General features: G+C 37.4%; 1 protein-coding gene and 2 non-coding genes across 3 annotated transcripts in view; all 3 read right to left on the bottom strand.

Moving 5' to 3' along the window:
• Positions 1-21,228, bottom strand: part of LOC140239579 (uncharacterized) — a 124,977-nt gene that overhangs the window by 31,702 nt on the left and 72,047 nt on the right. The window lies entirely within an intron of this gene.
• Positions 6,616-6,689, bottom strand: Trnat-agu (transfer RNA threonine (anticodon AGU)). Its single transcript has one exon. It is a non-coding gene; the product is annotated as a tRNA-Thr (tRNA).
• On the bottom strand, positions 6,945-7,018 carry Trnat-agu (transfer RNA threonine (anticodon AGU)). The gene has a single exon. It is a non-coding gene; the product is annotated as a tRNA-Thr (tRNA).

The raw sequence follows: 21,228 nt of genomic DNA, 5'->3' as shown, positions 1-21,228 counted from the left end.
GATTATTAATTTCATTATTCCATTTGTTCAGTTAATTTCTGATAAGGTGCATTGGTTCTTGCAGTGTCTAAACTTGGTCCCAAGTCCAATTTACCCCGAAAGTTGTCTAAAAAGAATGATTACTTCGCCATCCATGACCATGTATGCATAAATATCATTTTGAAGAGGAGTATTATATGCTGCTACTCACTTTGGTGTAAAGTTAACACAATCTTCATAAATTTGAAATAAAATCTTGTTGCGTGTTTTTTTTTATACGTACTGTATAAACAAAGAGACCCTAATTAAAGGATTGACCCACCTTATCTGCCCACTACACATGTATTTTTTTTTTCAGTCCAAACCGATTTTGTATAATGAACTTTCAATTTCTCTTAGAATCGTATGCTCTCTATTTCAAATGTGCTTTCTGATTATCTTGCAAAACGTTAAATTTTCAATCGCCCATCTCAACCAAAACTATACTGTATCTCTTTAGAATACCTTGCCTGTTTGAAGTAATCTCTGTGTACAGATAGACCGCCTCCCCAAAAGAGAAAAAAAAACACATACTCACATACACACACATTCATATGCACATACACACAGACACAAGATATAATAAAGACAACTGAACACACAAAAACAGAATTCATCCCGTCATTCTTAGTTGTTACAACTGAAAAAATAATGAACCAAACGAACATGCATGTATGACGTTGGCGATTACATTGGTCGTTATAAAAATATCGCACTAAAATGATTAGGTTAGTAAATTAGACTCTGTGCCCTGAAAATAGACATTAAAATGAAGGTGGACTATTTGAGCTCATAGTATGTTTAATATAAAGCTCCTTGTATTACAGTAGTTAACATGAAGCATGCCGAACATCCCTATTACAGTAACTCATTCGGTTATTTTGTTCAAAATGATTCAAATCAGAGAGAGGTTGGCATGACCAACGTCACATCGTGCAGAACTCTACAGAGCAGAGTTCTGTGACTGTACCATGGCCACCATGACGACGAAAGAGATAAGGGAGGGGGAGAGGGGCAAAAGGGGAATCGCTTTGTAGTCCGGGTTTCAAATTGGCAACTTTATTCGGTTGGCTGGTCAGAGAGATATGGAGAAGTTCATTTGCTGTAGAGGGAGACTGGAAGAGTACATTTTACTGAAGGGGTGTTTCCCCATTACCACTTTGTATACATTGTACGGTATAGACCCGGATCGAATCGGCGGTGGGGGATCTTATCGGCGGTGAGGCAAAAATCCCGCCGATTGGATCTGGGGGATCTGATATACCGGCCAAAGTCCGCCGATAAGTTCCGGCGGAACTTATCGACTGGCCGGAACAGATCGCCTGTGACACCGGCCGGCCTTTCTTGTGTGCATAACATATTATGTGGCGTACGTACATACAGTACTCTTTCGTACAGCTACCATGTGCGGGATTTCCGAATGCGACGTGCTTGACTCTCTCGAGCGAGTGCTACATGTAACTGACTTGACCCACAAATGTACGTGAAAAATGCTGTTACTAGTGTTAGTTTTCGACCCATTTTATAAAACGAATGATGCACAGGATTATTTCGTGGCGTTAGTGGAGATGCAGCTCACTCTCGGGTATTTACAATGTAGTGCAACATGCACTCGGCTTCGCCTCGTGCATGCTTCACAATTGTAAATACCCTCGAGTGTGCTACGCCTCCACTAACGCACTCTATCCTGTGCATCATTTGTATAATATACACGGCACTGTATATGTACGCGGGGCCAGCCGGGAAGCGAGCAGCTGCCGGGAAGTGGACAGGTATATGACGCGAGTGTGATGCGTGATGGCCTTACGTCGCAGGCCAACTTATCGCACATGTATGTTCTAGCTCTTGTGTTTCCTGCCCCCTCCGATGAGGTGCTTGCGGAGATTTTGGCGACTCAGCGGTCTCAGCCCGCACGTTTCATACTAGTACGGACTCGAGTACAGCTAACGATAGATGCATTACACTTTCCATTGATTCAATGACATTCAGAGACGCCCGGCCCGGTTAGCTAGCTAACTAGCGCAGGGATACATTGCAAGCGCTAGCGCTGCGATTATTATCAACGAGCAGAACATATCAAACAGTGAAAACGCCCTCTCTTGTGGAGAGATAAATAACTCTGCTTATCAAAAGTGAAAAACTCTGTTTATCAACTGATAAACTGAGTTTATCAGAAAAACTGTGTTTATCAACTGATAAACTCTGTTTTTCACTGATAAACTCTGTTTATCAGTGAAAAACGGAGTTTATCAACTGATAAACAGAGTTTTTTCTCCGATAAACTGTGTTTATCAACTGATAAACACTGTTTTTCTGATAAACTTAGTTTTTTTCACTGATAAACAGAGTTTATCAGTGAAAAACAGAGGTTATTGACTTTTTACACAAAGGCTTACCATATATACGTTATTTCGTAAACTCCCGAACGACAGAAGTTTGTGCATGCAATTGCCCAATGCCAGACTCAGTGCTATACTAGTATCCATAAACGTGTGGGACAATGCTGCCACTGAGACATGTGTGTGTGTGTGTGTGTGTGTGTGTGTACGCATCATACACAAACCACTAAACATTTTGACCGCGAGCTGCGGTGACTGGAGGAGAGAGGCCAGAAGACGTGTGGCTCTTTTGTCCTCTCTTCATGCGCAGTGAGAGTGTGCGTCCATTTTGGAAGCTCTCGTGGCTCTGACAGCCATTTTGGGTCATCAGTGGTGTTCGCTGACCCCTTGAGACAGCGCTACTCTCATTCGCTGTAACGACGTTTCATCAAGGAGGTTTTATAAATGGAGTTTCAACTGGCTGTAATTATTCAGACAGTGTTGTCAGATTTCTATTGATGTACAAAAGAATTCCACAGGTGCGCTTGTGCCTTTGAAGATCGTTGTTCCAAGCCGCCGTCTTGCTGAGCAATCTGAAGATTCATTTTGGGACGTTATCATAAAGTTGGCCATATTTTGCTTAGTCATTAAATAAATGAAATGAAATTTCAATTAATGATAAAGCATATAAAACATTAGTCATTTCCGTCCAGAAATTTGCGCAAAAGAGTAAATCAGAGCTGTATCAGGTGAAAATGTTTGAAACTGTACCATCCTACAAAGCTGGTTTTATCATTTTTCCGCTTAATTTCCACAAGTCAAAATAATATGGAATAATCTTCAAGTATAATTCTTTATTGATACATATATGAGATTAGTGCCCGGGTATGTCCACTCGAGTAATTTTCATCTTTATTTCAGCATTTTTTGCTCCATTTCTATTCGCGCATCCTCGTGTCTGTGCCACCTACATTTTTATGAGAAGGGATAGCGAAAAGTAATTACCACCACAAAGACATATCTTCCTTTGAAAGTGGCTGGTGATTATGCAATGAGACACAAGTCAATTGTCTTCGTACCTGCGTGGCAGACCCTGTTTGGCACATGCTTCAAATATTTTTGAGCGGCGGCTTCGAACATCTAGCAAAGGGAATAAGACGGTTGTGACTCAATTCTCTGTATAGAACCTCCTTGGTTTGATACAGAATAGGGGGAGGCTGCGTGTTGCGTTTGTCTCCGTAACGCACAAACCACTCGCCACGATTGTAAGGCTTTAATGGTCTCTCATCACAATATCACACCTAGCATTTTTCATAAAAAAAAAATCATGTCTCCATTAATAATCAACAGAAGAAAAAAAAACAAACAAACATACAGCCAATGAACGAATACAGCATGGCTACCCCTACCCATGATTCAATGCTTATTGTTCAATAACCTTATCTTGAAAGGGATGGTGCTTTTTCTACATCCTTCTGTTCTGCATCTCAGCTCTGTGAATTCATTACTGTTTTGCAAATTACATCCATGACAACTTATTCTCCTGGCTGGGATTAAGTCATGAAGGCGAGAGTTTGGCTTTGCAAGATTCTGAGCGAATTTCACACATAGGAAGATGCGACGGTCACTTAAAGGGGATGGCTAGTAACTGACCAGTGGGAATCAGTGGGAATGCTGGGGGATGATTGTTCCAATTCTTGTGGGATTCATTTGAGAGTAAATTATATGTCTATTGTTGAGTGACACTTATTTGCTTCAGAACGGTCTCATATTCAAGTAATGTGCAGTTTAATGCCCCGTCACTGTACAGGCATGCTAAACTGGATCCATGTGGAAAAAATGGGAAATTTCTATTGCATATGAGCTGTACGTCCATTTCTTTTTTTTTCCATTTTTTTTTGAAAAATGCTCCAAATTAGATTTCAATTCGATTCAATTCATTTATTTCCATACTTCTAATTGTATGAAGATTAAACAGAAATCAGACAAGTTCTTGGTACATGGTGATAACACAGTAATTACATGTAATGATAACTGGTCAATATCGAAATCGAAATGGGGTTGATCAAAGAGAAGTATGACGGGACCTACATGAAAGCTACCTTGTTTGGCTGTAAGCCCCGAGTAATCAGTGTTTGTGAAAAAGAAACGGAGAACGGATAGAAGATAAGACCAGATGATCTGAAACGTGTGCAAAAAAAAAAAAAAAAAAAAATGAGCTCGATTGGAGCATGTCAACATTTACGTCAACGTAAATTTCATTGAGAAATTCCATTCCATTAATGAGATATGAATGAAATGTGATTTCATATAATGACGTCATAGTGACGTTACGGTCGACGATCGCAATGATTTTATCAGATCTGTAGTCTTTTGGACATGAAACATGAAAGTTTGAAATTGACAAGAAGAGGACTTTCTGAGCCAACCTCAACACAACTTTTGAGGAGAAATAAAGAAACAAAGAAGAAGAAGAAAGAATCCGTACAGATACAGAAGGTGATCCGAGAGGATACACAGATCACCTAATAATAAAAGAACCATCTCAGAGCCATTCATTATCATTTACCCCATCAGATTACAGCCATATCAGCCAGTTTCATCCTTTCTTATATTGTTGACTGAAATTGGAACAGAAAATAGACGCAAAATCTGGTGTCAGTTTACGGTTGACATGCTGCTAACCGGCATTGTCAAATTGTTTAAATTCATAACGCTAGGCAATACAACAAATTCACCAAATTTGGTTGAAATAGGACGAAGGGCAGAGGAGAGGTAAAAGAAACCATGGTAGGGGGCATCCTGTGCCCCCGGCCCCCTCCACTTTGGGCTTTAAAGAGTTAATATAAATGTTGCGTTCAAGGTTATTGATGTTACCCCTTCCCCTATTTTGAACAAGACAGTGCTGAATAATCACAATGACGGATTCCTACTTGACGGTGTGAAGCCTGGGAGGCAATTGTCTTGAAGAATGTCCTTTGCAGGTTCACCAGTTCGAATCTGGCACGTGTGAGATGGGGCAGACGACACAGAAATTCAGCCAAATTTTTTGCTGCTGATTCTGAGACGAATTGCAACTCCGACGTAGAATGACGTATTTGTAATTCGTTGATCTGTATGAAGGAAGGACAAAAAACAAAAAAGAGGCACTAACTTTTTCTGGCAGAGGGGTATCGATTTTCTTTCGTCCTTTTCTGATTTGCATTATTTTTGTAATATCCCGAGCATTGATAATGTATCATGTAACAAGGTGAATTTGTCATGATGTTACAAATTAGTGAAATTATGTTCTGTGAAATAAATCTTGTATTTGGTGAGCTTTTGGTGTTAAAACACATCGCAACAATTCCACAGTATCAGTTTTCAGCGCAAATAATAATATGAAATCATTTTATAGACTAATATCACTGCAAAGATGCAAAACTCTGGACATAATTCATATACTTGCATCATATGCACCCCTAATATATATATATATATATATATATATATATATATATATATATATATATATATATTTTTATTTTTTTTTTTTATTTTTTTTTTAAAAACAAGGAAGGAAAAACTGACCAGAAACAATTGTAATAATAAATAGCGAAAACTTTGAGCAAAGAAAATGGGTTTTCATCGGGATTCGAACCCGAGATCTCCGGATTACTAGACCGGCGCTCTACCGACTGAGCTATTGAAAGCCCTAGATCGGTGTTCGTCCCAAACCCTTAACTCTCTTTGCTCGTGTGGTCAGAAGCTATAGTGTGTGTATGTGTGCCACACACACAAACATTAACCCGACATAAACCCAAATGATGTAAATCAACTTTGGAATAAATGTGAGGGATCGCCGAAGCGATGCAGCTTTTTTGTAATATACTTTGAAACAAGGAAGGAAAAACTGACCAGAAACAATTGTAATAATAAATAGCGAAAACTTTGAGCAAAGAAAATGGGTTTTCATCGGGATTCGAACCCGAAACCTCCGGATTACTAGACCGGCGCTCTACCGACTGAGCTATTGAAAGCCCTAGATCGGTGTTCGTCCAAAACCCTTAACTCTCTTTGTTCGTGTGGTCAGAAGCTATAGTGTGTGTATGTGTGCCACACACACACACACACACATTAACCTGACATAAACCCAAATGATGTAAATCAACTTTGGAATAAATGTGAGGGATCGCCGAAGTGATGCAGCTTTTTTGTAATATATTTTGAAACAAGGAAGGAAAAACTGACCAGAAACAATTGTAATAATAAATAGCGAAAACTTTGAGCAAAGAAAATAGGTTTTCATCGGGATTCGAACCCGAGACCTCCGGATTACTAGACCGGCGCTCTACCGACTGAGCTATTGAAAGCCCTAGTTCGGTGTTTGTCCCAAACCCTTAACTCTCTTTGCTCGTGTGGTCAGAAGCTATAGTGTGTGTATGTGTGCCACACACACACACACATTAACCTGACATAAACCCAAATGATGTAAATCAACTTTGGAATAAATGTGAGGGATCGCCGAAGCGATGCAGCTTTTTTGTAATATATTTTGAAACAAGGAAGGAAAAACTGACCAGAAACAAATGTAATAATAAATAGCGAAAACTTTGAGCAAAGAAAATGGGTTTTCATCGGGATTCGAACCCGAGACCTCCGGATTACTAGACCGGCGCTCTACCGACTGAGCTATTGAAAGCCCTAGATCGGTGTTCGTCCCAAACCCTTAACTCTCTTTGCTGTATGTATGTATATATATATATATATATATATATATATATATATATATATATATATACATACATACATATATATATTATATGTATAATATATATATATATATATGTATATATATATATATATATATATATATATATATATATATATATATATATATAAAGACGATGAAGACAAACAAGTTGACATAATGCATTATATATATAGTGTGATGATGCTGATATTCCTACCGCACGCCTCTGTCATCTTAAGTGAAATTATAGTTGAGACAATGTAGATAACAGAAGATGTCGCATGAAACCGGTAGAGTTGTGAAGCTTTCGACCGTGGTCTTCCTCAGCTTTAATGTCTGCTAAGCAGACGTTTGCGTTGCCTGGATGTCTTGTGGCTGTCTGACACAAGACATCCAGGCAACGCAAACGTCTGCTTAGCAGACATTAAAGCTGAGGAAGACCACGGTCGAAAGCTTCACAACTCTGCCGGTTTCATGCGACATCTTCTGTTATCTACATTGTCTCAACTATATATATATATATATATATATATATATATATATATATATATATATATATATATATATACATATATATATTATATATATATACCGGGTGTCCCAAAAAAAGCGGAAAGGTGGATTTCCAGTACCTTGCCTTCTAAAAGTGATATATTTTTTGACACCATCAGAAAAGGCATCTTCCGCAGTAATTTTCTAATTTTTGCGACTTATGAGCTAATAATTTGGGTGCGACACGTGTTCCATACGGTGAATTGTGTAAGCTCGTTGATCCATGTCAACAATAGAACAGCTTTTATATTGGGCGCGCACGCACACACACAGACACACATACACACACACACACACACACACACACAACAATATTCACCGTATGGATCGCGTGTCGCACTGAAATTATTATCTCAAAAGTCGCAAAATCCGGCGAAATTTGAAAATGACTGCATTTACAGAAATTTGCGTATAATAAAAAGTACTGAATCAAATTCAGTGATTTTGGTACCATTGTCTTCTGACGGAAGATTCTCCTTCTAATGATGTCAAAAATATATCACTTTTAGAACGCAAGGCACTGAAAATCCTCCGTTCCCCTTTGGACATCCGGTATATATAAATATAAATATCAGGGGCCGCGTAACGTTTTTCAGTTTGGGGGGCTGCGGAACCGGAAGGGGTGTCAAGGTCAAACCCCCCCCCCCCCCACTTAGACGCACCGGCAGGATATGATCGGGGGGGGGGGGGGGGGGGAGTGTGGGCGTTACAATGCGAGGGAGTGAAGCTACCGAGCCCGAGCGAGCTGAGCGAGCGACAGGGGGAGGGTGTGGGAGGGTTGTGTACCCCCTCCCACGGTGAGAACTTTTTGCATTTTGATGTTGTAAATGGTGCATTTTGATGCACGTTTTTGCGTGTTTTATGGACTTGAAACAGCCCCACTTCTTTGAGGTAGCAGGATATTTTTATGTGGATTGTTATTGAACAATTTGCCTATAAAGTGGTAGCAATAAATTTTTATATAAACTTCTTGTATTAACTCTAACAATGAATTTCATGAAAGCTGTCTGTTAAGCAGTCAAACAGAAAAGGCATGCACACGAGGGTGTACCTAAGGGAGGTTTTTCGCCTTCCACACGAAGGTGATTTTATATTGTCACACCTGAAATTCAGCGATCTGGTGCAAACTTTTGGAATTTTTTCTAGCTCCCCCCCCCCCAACAAAAAATATTAATGGAAATAATTAGTTGTTGTTGTTTTTTTTTTCAGGGAAGTGTTAATAGCAATATCACGGCATTTAGCTCTTATTCTGCATCGGTGTGTACTAGTATGTACAAAGTCTAATGAGGTAGAGGGGGAGGGTGTGGAGGGGGATGTCCCCTCCCGCTCGACGGAGCTTTTGCGTTTTTAGAATTGAAATAAAGCGATCTGAAGCACAATTTTTGTGGGAAATTCGGAAATTGTAATTCCCAAAAGTGTACTAAGTCAATAGAGGAGACCAATCTATGGGATGGTGGCAAGTCAATAGCGGAGACCAATCTATGGGAGGGTGGCAAGATACTCCTCCCATATACGAGGGAGTTTTTGTTTTTCATTTTTAGAACTGAAACTCAACAATCTGGCGCACATTCTGTTGGAATATCTGGAATTCGTCAATCAGAGAAGTCTATGGAAGGAGACATAGCAGGATAATGTGGGAGGGGAGAAGAGATTCTGTATTTTCTGATTGCAGTAAAAAAAAAAAAATTGTGCACACATTTTGTGGCATATATTTGGAAAACTAAAAGTGTAGCCACAGTCTACTCTACTTGTATGCACAGTGCGGGGGGGGGGGGGGGGCGAACTGGGAGAAAGCGTAGGAGAGTGCTTTCCCCACGCTTCACGAGAGAGCTTTTGGCTTTTTAAAGTTGAAATTTAGATATCTCGTATACCCACATTTGATGGAATATTTCGGAAACTGAGAGGAAAGGGTTGATTAAAAGAGGATATTCCCCTTGTACATGAGGGAACTATTGATTTTTTTCGGAATGTAAGTGATAAGTCTTGCGCACTCAGAATTATACAGAATCTTAAGGGGACGACCACCCCATCGCCCCCCCCCCCCCCCTCCCCTTTTGCTACGCCGGTGCTTAGACGGAAACTTTATGTACGGGCGGAATCTTTGGAAATTCAAATTTATAAGTGTTGTTATTTTTATCTCCGACTTTTCTTTTCTTTTTTTTTCTTTTTTTTCACGAACCAAAAGTGTGGGGGCTGCAGCCCCCAGCCCCCCCCCCCCCCGGTTCCGCTAGTTTGCAGGCACAAACCCTTGTTGGTCGTAAAGGAGTCTGCGCCAAGACTACTACATGCACCACTTTGGCACTGTCCCATAGGCCCTGTGTTGAAGCTTCTCCCAACAGAGAGAGGGAGAGGCTGCAGTGTAGTGGTGCGTGTATTAGTCTTGGCGCATGCAGACTCCCATACGACCAACAAGGGTTTGTGCCTGCAAACTATGGTTCCGCGGCCCCTGTATATATAATTTACGCATGGCACATTGAAACCGAAACCGAGATCGGAGCACGGACGTACCTCCACTGCACGTGCAACGGAATTGCAAAAGAATTTAATACAACCCGACAAATACCATAGAAAACATATTGCTTGTTCATTTATAGAAGAACATGAAGAAGAATATGTTATGTTCCCAAAACTGCATGACTCATATCAATAGTCAAAGACTACATACCTGACAGGATGATGCTGAGCCGACGGCTGCTGAAAGAAAACTATCGGGTAGGCAAGGGCAATACAGCCCGAATATCGAAAGACGTGGCATAGCACACACCCATTGGGCCAAGTCTCCTCCCATCGAGGACTGATTTAGGATATAAACATTGTCCCTTTCAAAAAACAAAAACAGCTCTTCAATCTGTAGAAAAAGAAATAAGAGAGAGAGAGAGAGATTCGAAATATTGTGAAAACTAAAAAAAGAGAAAATAATGAAAATGGTATGAAATGACAGTAAGGAATAATTGGACACGAGATGAAGAGTTCAATGTAAAGGTGGATTGGAGGATGGTACAAGCCATATAGTGCTTGTATTTTAAAGCCATAGATATTACATCAAATCATATTATTTTTCATTTCTAGGTTAATCGTCATGTCTTGTTTAAATACCTATTCTAATGGAACGGATGCTTGTGGCAGTGGGAATGGTAGCCCGACCTGTCTCACATTGGTGCATTCTTTCACAATCAAAGGAATAGTTAAATCAAGTGATATTGTATGAAGATATTTTCAAAAGTAAAGAACAGAGTCAACGGTTACCCAACCTGTTTCCTAATTGTAGAGAGGTATGCAATAGGCGAAAAATTACCATTAACATTGTAATGTAGACATAATGCGAAAAGAGTGCTATCCGATGTATCGTAAAGCGTAATTCAACGCATATTAAACTCTGTCATCCAGTGTCCCGATTGAGATGAAAAAGAAAAGAAAAAGAAAAATAATTTGGACGCAAAATTACATCAATATATATTTTTTTTATTTTATTTTTTTTTCGGAAAAGAAAATTATATGAACGTCTCCAGCGGGTGACATATAATTTATATAATATAGGTAAGCCTAATGCCCCTCCTACAACCAGTGACGTTATAACTAGAATCATTTTACAGAATAATTTCACTGCAAAGATGCAAAACTCTGGACATAATTAGGTGATCCGAGTATCCTCTCGGACCACCTTCTGTATCTGTACTGATTCTTTGTTTTTCTTCTTCTTCTTTATTTCTGGACAAAAGTTGTGCAGAGGTTAGCTCAGAAAGTCCTCTGCCTATCAATGTCAAAATTATACCATATATGTATCATGTCCCAAAGACGACAGATATAATAAAATCAGAGTGATCAGTCGACCATGACGTCACTATGACGTCATTATATGAAAACACATTCTCATTCATATCTCATTAATGGAATAGAATTTTTCCATGAAATTTACGTCACATATACTTCAAGTCAAGCGCATTGTACTCATATTCTCAAAATTCATATATACCCTTAAAACGTGCGCGTACGCGCGCGTTGAAATATTGACATGCTCCAATCGAGCTCAATTTTTTTTTGCACACGTTTCAGACCATTTGGAGCATTTTTTGAAAAATTGAAAAAAATTGAATGGACGCGTACGCGCGCGCGCATATACGCACGCACAGCTCATATGCGATAGAAATTTCCCGTTTTTTCACACGTATCGGATGTCTGAAATGTCAAGGAATAATTCTACCAAGTTTCAAGTCAATCCGACTCAATATGACGTCATACGGGCCCGTCAAAGTTGAAATTCCGCGCGCGCGTCAATGGCAATATACAGTGCAACTATGCCAAAAAACCGCCAATATAAATCCGATTTTACTCGTCAGGACGGACGGTGACCCCCCATTTTCTTTACATATTCTGAAATCTGATGAGTTTTACATGTCATTTCATGGGTTGGCGATGCTGGAAAAAAGATTAAAAGATATCAAATTTCTTCACAAAATAAAAAAACTAAATTTTCAAAATGACGTTATCAAAGTTTAAGTTTACTCAAGCGTTTCTCAATTATCCTTTGCCGATTTTCACCCAGATTTCAGTATGATGTAGCTTATTAAATGGTCTTTTATGAATATACAACTAAATTTTGATTGGATGACGGCATCACCTCGTAAAACTGGATTGAAAGTAACCTTGTCAAATTTGACCAGTTTACGTGTTATCTCTATGGGAGTGCAGTTTTTCGGGAAATTAAAATGGACATGACTAACTTTTTCGAGCACTAGGTCACTTATCCTTCAGTGAATTTCCCCCAGATTTTAATATGTTGTAGCTGAAACTTTGGGCTGTTGTAAATTTGCCTTCTTTTATTTGTACAATGTCGGCATCATGTCGAAAAACTTGGTTGAAATTGGCACTTGGCTTCGATGCTGCGTCATTTTGCTTGATGCACAGGGCCTATGGAGGATGAAATAGGTCAGTGCATAGCACATCCAACTTGTAATAATTAGGTCCCCGGTTCGAGGCTAACCCCTGCCAATATTGGGTTTTTTTTTTTTTTTGCTTTTTTAGACACTTTTTTCTTCTTTTCCTTTAGTTAGTCTTATTCTCCCTTCCTAACTTTATCTTTTTCTGATTTTTTTTTATGCTTTTCCTTCAAATTTCTATACAATAACTTAATTTTTTCTTTATTTTTCTTTCTTTCTCCCACTTTCTGTGCAATAGATCAACAACAACATTGGTTATCAACCCCATATTTTGCACATGTTTAGTTCATGTCACGCACATCATTTCATAAAATAACAACTACTTCCTCCGACACCATCTTGGGTAGGTAAATTAGAGTCAAAGGTCAAAAGTGTTTAATCCTGTATCTTGGTAAATACACGTCCCATCTTTCCCACATTTTGCACACGTAAGGAACATGTTGCAAGAATCATTTCACAAAATAACAACTTTTTGCTCAGATGCCATCTTGGCTTTGTAAAGTGGGGTCAAAGGTCAAATATACTTCATTCTGTAATCTCATTAGTGTATATGGTATCATTGTCATATTTTGCACACACATGGACCTCGATAGATGAATCATTTTGTAAAATAACGGCGCTTTGGTCGGACGCCATTTTGCTGTGTAAATGAGGTATTATCTCTATGGGAGTACATTTTTTTTTTCTGGAAATGAAAAATGACATGACTGTCTTTATCGAGCACTAGCTAATTTATCGTTCAGTGAATTTCTCCCAGGTTTTCAAATGTTGTAGATGAAACTTTGGGCTATCGTTCATGTGATCCATATTCTTATTGGAAGTCGGGATTACGTCCAAAGACCTGGTTGAAATTGACGCTTAGCTTCAATGTCGGGAGATATGTCTTTCTTTTGGTGACTTTCTTTGCAATAGCTCAAGAAAAATACGCCCTTTTACCCCCTAATTTTGTACATTTTTAGTCCATGTCAAGTACATCTTTTTCATAAAATAACAACTACTTCATTAGACACTGTCTTTTCTAGGTAAATTATGGTCAAAGGTCATAACATTTATTTCCGAATATATCGGATCAACTAATATGTCAGTGTTGACAAATTCTAAGTCTAGTTTATTTATTTGCATCATTCGCACCCCCTAAAACACACACACACACACACACACTATACACACACACATAAAATATATAAACGCATGGCACATTGAAACCGAGATCGGGGCACGGACGTACCTCCACTACACGTGCAACGGCATTGCAAAAGGATTTGATACTACTCGACATATACCATAGAAAACAGGTTGCTTTTTCATTTATAGAAGAACATGAAGAATAAATTATATTATGCTCCCAACACTGGATGACTCATATCAATAGTCAAAGACTACATACCTGACAGGATGATGCTGAGCCGACGGCTGCTGAAAGGAAACTATCGGGAAAGCAAGGACACCAAAGAGTGAACCTCGAAAGACGTGGCATAGCACACACCCATTGGGCTAGGTCTCCTCCCGTCGAGGACTGATTTAGGGAATCAACATTATCCCTGTCAAAAAACAAGGTCAGCTCTTTAATCTGCAGAAGAAAAAAAAAACCGACTGAATTGAAATATTGGGAAAATAACAAAGAGAAATATATAAAATGGTGTGAAAATGGCAATAAAGAATAATTGGACACGAGATGAAGAGTTCACTGTGAAGGTGGATTGAACGATGGATTAAGCCATATTATAGTAATTGCATTTAAAAGCCATAGATATTACATCAGACAATGTTATTTTTCATTTCTAGGAGATCGTCTGGTCTTGTAGAAAAGCATACATGCTTTAGGCAGTGGGAATGGTAGCCCGACCTGTAACACATTGGTTCATTCTTCACAATCACAGGAGTAGCGAAATCCAGTGATATTGTATGAAGTTATTCTCAAAAGTAAAGAACTGAGTTATTGGTTACCAAACCTGTTTCCTAAGTGTAGAGAGGTATACAATAGGCGAAAAATTACGATTAAGATTGCAATGTAGCCATAATGCAAAAAGAGTGTTATCCAATGTATCGTAAATTGTAATTCAACGCACATTATACTCAATCATCTAGTGCCCCGATTGGGTTGAAAAAGAAAAGAAAAAAAAATAAGTTGGATGCAAAATTACATCAATAGTTTTTTATCTTTATTTTTAGGAAAAGAAAACAATATGAACGTCTCCAGTATGTGTATGCATCCCAGGTATAGACCAGTGAGGTAATATTTATCTGTAGTAGTCCTCTTCCTACCGAATCTACAAATCTATAAATTTTCTTTTACGAAACTTGGATTGATCGTCGAGTGTCTGGACGGATTTCGATTACACCTGATTACAATGAAAATGCTTGAGATGTTTCGACCTTGTGTGTGTCAATGTTGAATCTATCAATATCTGACATTAGAAGGGAAGTTAACGATTAGATTACATCTATCCGGCTGGACGGATTTTGGAATACATCGCCTCTGCAAAATGATAATAATAATAATATAGGTTTTCCCGGCCAATTTCGCACTTTTTTTCAGTCCAATTCCTAATTTGTGCATTCAGTTTAGCACAATTTAGCCTAGATGGCATGTTCGGTACTTCAATTTTATTTATTTATTTATTTTTTTGGTCCTCAATTTGAGGGACTTTCAGAATCATGCATAAGTCAATACAAGCATAAAACAATTGTAATCATAGTTCAATTTACATCAAATGAAAATTCTGTATGTAACGGATTTTATCATCGATTTCTCGAATACTTCTGTTTTTAGAGACGTCATTACAATATAACAGAAACTCATACTCATAATTCTTTTACAATAAAGGATGCAGTAAATCGCTGGTTTCTATATTCTTCCATGAGATATACCTTATAAATTACATATTCCATGAAATTAATTATTGCGTTTATAAAGAAATAATCCTTCTCACAAATTTCATACCCGATTACTATTATTTTCTCATCTATGATGATATTTTTTCTTGAACATTCAAAAATAAGGTCACTGGTCCTTGCCCAGATGTTTCTTATTCTCGGACAATATAACAAATTATGCATTAACGATTCATTTTCATTACAGAATTTGCACTGTGCATTTGTGGTAATTTTGCATTTCAATAAATTATCTTTAAAGGGTAAAATATTGTTTATCACTTTGAAATTAAACTGTTTTATCTTGTTGAGTTTCACTTTCAACAGTTTAAAAGCAAATACTGACTCCCAATCAAATGTATAAGGTAGGTCGAGTTTACGTTGCCAAATGATGATCATATTTGGTCCTGAAACCTTTTTTTTTTCTTTAAAAAGGTATAATACATTTTGGCTTTTTTGCCGAGGATATGAGAAACATTACTTCTTGACACTTCAGACATCTGTTGACTATTCATTTCATTTCCAATTTTTTGATTACGTAATTTATGCAACCAAAATGAGGGAAGGCGTGTTTCAGTTTTTGATACTGAAAAGAAACAAGTAAATTATCAGTCTGTAGACTATTATTAACTTGGGTTTGATCAACCCACGATCCATTTAATACTATTACATCAGACACTACATTTATGCCATTATTACTCCAATTGTGAAAATAAAGCATTTCTTTTCCAAATTTGATATTACCGTTAAGCCATAAAAATTCCTCGCCAATATCTGCAACTCGCAACAGATCCACATATCGTATTTCTGCCCAATAGATCAATAGATCTCTATAAAATGATGGGATCTTATATTTCTTACATAAACAAAACATATCTTTTGTGGAACAATTTATCACAAAACGTGTGGGAGGTGTTGCAACTTTTTGAAGACAGAAGCTAGCAATATTTCGCCAGGGGCGAGAGTGATTATCAATAAGTTTGGACAGCCATGACAATCTGAGTGCTTTTATTTTTGACTCAATGTCTACCATACCAAGACCACCCACTTTTGGAGTATTAGTTATTACATTTCTCTTCACTTTCTCTCTTTTGGAATTCCAAAGGAATGCAAGCAAAATCTTATTAATATCAATTATACAGCTTGGAGGAATCGTAAACACTGTTGCTACATAAATTATTTGCGAAATTAACAACGACTTAATGATTGTTATCTTACCATGATATGTTAAATTTCTCATTTTCCACATATTGATTATGCGTTTCATTTTTTTTTTCAATCTTCCTGGACCAATTCAAATATTCAAAATTGTCATCATGAATATTCAAAAACACTCCAAGATACTTGACCGGTTCCTCAGACCATTGTAAACAGTTTCCATTTAAACATATAGCTTGTGTTTTTATAAAATTCATTTTTGGACCAGCATATGCAACAAACGCTTCAATTTCTTTCATCGCTTCATTTCCCGATTGGATAGAATCAACAAAAAGCGTTGTATCGTCCGCCAATTGAGATATTTTGATTTCTTTTAAATTTGACTGCTCACAATGCGGAATACATATACCTTTGATGTTATCATTGTTTCGTACCTTCATTGCAAGTACTTCAAGAACTAAAATAAACACCAATGCAGAAAGAGTACAGCCCTGGCGAACCCCTTTAGTAATTGGAAACATTCTGGACAACCAACCATTGTTCAAAACCTTACAATCTGCATTTTTATAAATAGTTCTGATCCACTGAATAAACGATTTTCCGAAATTATACCGCTTCAAAACTTCGAACAGAAAATCATGATCGACATTATCAAAAGCTTTCTTAAAATCAAGAAAAATGAAAATACTCGGTAAGTTTGTCTGTGAACAAAAGTCTAATAAACCCTGTACAAGTCTTATATTTTCGACTGCTGATCATTTCTTAATAAAACCCATTTGATCAAAAGAAATTAATATTGGAATTACATTTTGTAAACGTTTCGCTAATGCCCTTGTAACTATTTTATAATCAATATTTAACAAAGACATTGGGCGCCAATTATCAAGTTTTCGTTTATCATCCTTCTTAAACAGCAGTGTTAATGTAGAATGTCTTTGGCTATCCGATAATGTACCATTTCTATACCCTGTATTCAGACTGTCTAACAATAAATCTTTAATATAATCCCAAAAAGTCATTACTGCCGGGGGATTTGTTATTTTCCATCGACATCAAGGCTTCACAGCATTCTTTTTCTGTAAGGATTCCCTCATAACTTAAACTGTCATTCTCTTCCAAAGTAACAAAATTCAAATTTTGCAGATATTCACAAGAATATTATGTAACTTGTCTGAGTGGTATAATTTGCTGTAATATAAATAAATCTCTTCTAAAATACATTTCTCATCAACAATAACTTTGTCTTTCTTCAAAACAGCATTAATCTCTTTTCTCTTTGCATTCTGTGTTTCTAACCTCAAAAAATATTTCGTAGATTTTTCTCCTTCTTCAATCCATTTCTCTCTGGATAGAATAAAAATATCTCTACATTTATTTCTATACATTTTTCTAATTTCATTTTAATTCTTCTTAGTTCTTGTATATTTATCTCTGTAGGGTCTTCATCAACTTTTTTTTTTCAATCATATTCAAATCTTGTTGAAGTTTAAACAAATACTGATTTGTTATTTTTTGCTTATATTTTGCATATTTTTGTGAAAATTCCCTTATCTTAATCTTACACATCTCCCATTTCAATTGTAAATCAAAATTTTGATATTCAAAACGCATCTTACCAATCATATTTATTATACGTTCCCTATACAGTTTGTCTAACAATAGAGAATTATTCAATTTCCAATAACCTCTTCCCCGTACGTAGTATCACAAATCTTAATTTTCAGCGAAATGGCGTTATGATCACGACGAACAGATGGTCTGATATCAGTATTCTAAACAACACATCGTAAAGATGACGAAATAAGCCAATAATCTAATCTTGAAAACAGACCGAGCGATAACTGACGCCATGTAAATTGTTTCTTAATTGGATGAACCAATCGCCAAATATCTATCAAATCCAATGTTTTAATACATTTTAAAAACCATTTTTTGGGTTTATACGGATGACATATACCTTGCGTATCTAACTGTCCATGTTGAACACAATTCCAGTCACCACCAAATATTAGTTTATTTTTCGAAATATCTAAAGCGTTAACCCAGGAAATTAAACCTTTGTAAAATATGTCTTTATCAGACGTTTTCGTTGGTGAATACACATTGATAATACAATATTCATCTTTCTCTGCAAAAAGTTTAAGAACCAAAGCTCTGCCATCGCCTTTAGCAACAACTGATATAATATCTACCGAAAGTTTGGAATTAATCAAAATTGCCACACCCTTCGAATGGTCTGTACCATTATCAAAGTAACAGGCACCTTTCCATTCTGATTTTATAACGTTTTCCATATCTTTCGTCCAAAAAGTCTCTTGCAACAGTATAATGTCAGCTTTTTGATTAATCATCCAAAGAAATATTTCTTTTCTCTTCTCTCTGTTTCTTAATCCTCTTACATTAAGAGATATAGTATGAATCAGATTCTCGCCAGTGAACATTAAACGTTGATATTTCATGCCTTCTGTGTTTCTATGACAAACTACGCTGACAATTACGGACTACGTCGTGCATCGAGAACTCACTGCACCAAGAGTGTGATTTGTGTTCCGTATTTCAATTTTATAATCTTTTCATTCAAATTCATTTTGGAGCATTCAAATTACCTTTAACATCATTCCAATCAGCACTTTTTTTTAAAGTTCAAATTCGTAAGATAAGCACCATTTCGCAAATTGTTTATTCAATTTGGCGTGATATAGTCACGTGATCACGCATACGCTGCGCTCGTTCATTCGAAGTTATTCTTGGGCATCCAATTTCGCATTTACTGCAGTCAGTTTAGAAGACACGTTAGTGCTTTTATTCCTTTTTTCCATTTTCATTCAGGTATTGTTTGCAAGCATCTTAACATTTCATATTTCGTATTCATTCTATATTCTGATATCACCTTTGCAACAGTATTTTCAAAATATGTGTTTGTGTTTATAATGTTCGATAGCATTATTTCATTCACAAATACAATAATCTTCAGTTTGTTTAGACATTAATCTGGAGAAGGAGGTTTCAGTTTACATCGTGATTATTTCTTTCATCTGCATGTTTCATTTTTTCATTTGGTAGGTGCTATATAGCGTTAATCGTCATTAAGAATTAAGTTCTTGGATCAGCTCTAGCCATCAATTTGTCAAGGTTATCACCCTCAAATGCTTCTATGATTCTTTCAATGTCTTCTTTAGAGATACACCTGTATCTAACTCGTTGTCACATTGAAAATGCATTTCCACGTTCTTTCATGTATATTACCTATCGGTCATTCAACTAGGCAATCATGTTTACATGTAGAGATAACGAGACAAAGAGTGCGAGTGAGTGAGGGAGAGAGAAAGCGGGGGGGGGGGGGGGAGGGGGGAGGGGGAGAGAAAGTGCTCAGACAGGTGTAAATGTTTTGCGAGTCGCGCCATCGATGACCGAGACAGTATATATATATATATATATATATATATATATATATTTTTTTTTTTTTTTTTTTTTTTTTTTTTTTTTGCATGTTAGGTTGATAAAGAAAAGACAGGAAATAGCTCCAGTTCCGGGAGTGTGTTGTACAGGTGTTTCGGTCAAGCCTTTTAAGTTGTACAAAATATTCTAAATGCCTCGAAAATGAGTGCCGTAGCCGAGTAGCAATTTAAATGTAGAGTTGGATCTTTTCGTGGCAGATACCATTTTGATTTCATCGAGAACACACTGATTTAGCTCCGTGGCAGGAAACCTACGTGCCACACCCAGGCGCCAGTTGGCAAGATATATATATATTTTTTTCCGGAGTTCAATTTAGTTTGCGGCCAGGAGCCGCCCCCAGTACCTTGAGCCTTTTACTTATACAGCTTAATAACCAGAGCTCAATTTTGTTTGCTGCCAGAAGTCGTACTTCAACAGCCTTTGCAGCTTTACAGCAGACAAGGCGAAGAGGCATTTTGTTTATATTACAGTAAGCTAGTTGAGATTTGACTTTTTTGTCGTGTATAAAGATGTGAATGTATTTCAGGGCACCACAGGTAGCCCCGGAGAGCTCTGTAAATAAGTGATAAAGTATATTTTAATGGTGTACATCTTTCAAAAATGACGCGGTGATGTTTAACAAGGTATGCACTGTTATATTTCTAATTCCTGCAACATCTCATTATGCGAATTTTGTATGTTAATTGGATAATAATGCAGTTCTTAATTTTTCACTGTAATGTCAGGATTTTAAGCCGATAACCTTTTTGTGTGTGTGATTAGAACACACCCCACTGGTATATGTCGCATTTAAATAATTCTTAAAGATGGCGCCGAGGTCGAGCCTACCCTCGACTGTGTCCGCCTCTCACTAGGGAGAGCCTTTGGTTAGTTGGACGCCAGTAACTGCGGAACGCGGGTCCCTCGCGATCTTTTGGAGTTGGAACAGGGATAGTGCGTTCCACCTCAACCTCGAAGCCTCGCATCCACGGACGCTCTACCTACAAGGTTATGTACGTGCTGGAAGCGCAATTTGTTGACAATAATTACTCTGTGACTCTGTGGATCACGCAGGTGAGCAATGAACCTGGCGGGTACATGATACCCCTATAGACATGATTTGTAATTACGCGAAGATGTAGCTGAAATTGTGAGAAGAATATTGTGAATATATGTGAACATAATTCAAATATTGGTAATT

This window comes from Diadema setosum, chromosome 16 (genome assembly GCF_964275005.1).
Source record: "Diadema setosum chromosome 16, eeDiaSeto1, whole genome shotgun sequence".
Lineage (NCBI taxonomy): Eukaryota > Metazoa > Echinodermata > Echinoidea > Diadematoida > Diadematidae > Diadema > Diadema setosum.
This window is presented reverse-complemented; position numbering and strand designations above follow the sequence as displayed.